Below are 1,833 nucleotides of genomic sequence, written 5' to 3'. Positions count from 1 at the left end.
ATTAACAAAACTACAAGAATAAGAAAACCAGAATAAAACCTCCAGAAAACCCTTTTATCCCCCACTACCCAACCATTCCCTTGTTCACATGACAACATAGAGACAAAAACACTTTGGTGTTTACAACAGTCCCAATTCTTGCTATGGTCTTTCCATCAGTCTTTGTAGAGAAACAGAAATATTCTTCTGCTAATCTATGGAGTTTCTCACAAGAAAACTATTTCTGTTATAGCTTTCTATTTCTCTGATGCCAGCTGCCCAGAAATCTGCCATCAGTTCACTCCTCCCATTTCACATCTCTCTGAGGTGTGTATGGGTCAATGAGTCTAGGGGTGTCATTTTTAAGGATGGGTTATTCAAAGAAAAAGTTCTCTTCATTTGTCTCTGTGAGCATCTCTGGAAACAGAAGTTTTCTCTTTGCCTCTTGATGGCCCGAAAGGTAAAGTCACGCCAGGACAGAGGCACAGGAGGAGTTCCCATCCAGCTGGGGCTTGGGGAAGGGACCTGGGCCTGTCCCAACACGCTGAGGGGAACGAGCCCAGCCCTGGGGAGGCTCCAGGAGCTCTGCCTGTTGTGCTCCTGCCTCTCCCCAGCATTCCTGATGGGAACAGGGAGCAGCAGGAATGCCCGAGCACCCCTCCGGGCTGGGCCCAGCCCCGGGCAGTCCCCGGCTCCCTCCAGCTCTGCCTTCCCTCGGAGCAGTTGGGATTTTTCAGGGATGAAGTCAAAAGGAGAATTAATCCAGGCTTGTCAGGAAGACAGAGCAGCCCCAGCAGTGACGGGGGTGCAGGAGCTGAGCCCCCCCTGCGCTCCAGGGCACAACATGAAAGAGCTGCTCTGAATATGAAATATGTCAAATATGCCCAAATGCATTTTGTGAAAGACAATGTATTTATGTTTGGGGCTGCTTTGTTTGAAGAAGCCATCGTGGCCAGGGCTAGAAGCCCCAGTTATTTTGACTTTCTGTAAACACAGTGGTTGGACAGACCTTGCCCCCCCTCCCCACACAGGCTGTTTGCTCCTGGGAGCTGCAGTTCTTCCCTGCATCCATCGGGACAAATAAATCCAGCATTTATAACAGCTCTGGGCTGGCAGATGAAGGGACGTGTTCATCCCCACTTGGAGTGGCTTTTCAGGGGAGGATGTCATCCCCAGCAGCTCGTGGTTTATGTGTCAGGTTGGAGTCGGGAACTTTTTGCCTGATTGTTTGTAGTTCCCTGGCTCTGAACGTGAACAGAGACAAAAGCAGGCCTGGAAAAACCCTCTGCCCACATTTGGGCACGGCTTTGTCCCGTCCTGGCCTCGGGGGGAGGTCAGAGCCTGGCAGTGCCCAGCTGTGCCCAGCCCACACCAAGGGAGCTGCACAGGGCCAGGGCTGAGCCCGTGCAGTGCCCAGAGAGGCTTCACTGAGCCAGGGCTGCACCTGCAGGGCTTGGGGCTGGAAATGCCCTGGCACAGAGCCCCAACACCCCAGGGCATCACCCGGGATGGGAACGCTCCAAACCTGGATCCCAGCCCCCCTCCAGAGCACTGGGGCTCTGCTCTGTGCCCCGGGACTGAGAGGGATCTGCAGCCTTTATGCCACGACTTTAAACATTCAAACCCAAAGGATCGGCCAAAGCTTGGGCTCAGGGATCCTGGAGGTCTTTTCCAGCCTAAATAACTCCGTGATTCTGTGGATCTTTGAAACATCAGATCTGCTGTGGCTGTCCCAAGGGCAGGGCTCGGCCTCCTGTGGCTGAGGAAAATCCAGCAGGGCTCGGTGGCTCCGAGCAGAACCAGCCCCGGCTGCCCAGCTCCACCTCCGGGGATGTTTACACTGAGACAGCCAAG

Source organism: Parus major, chromosome 8 (genome assembly GCF_001522545.3).
Source record: "Parus major isolate Abel chromosome 8, Parus_major1.1, whole genome shotgun sequence".
In the NCBI taxonomy this organism is placed as follows: domain Eukaryota; kingdom Metazoa; phylum Chordata; class Aves; order Passeriformes; family Paridae; genus Parus; species Parus major.
Note: the sequence above shows the minus strand (reverse complement) of the source record.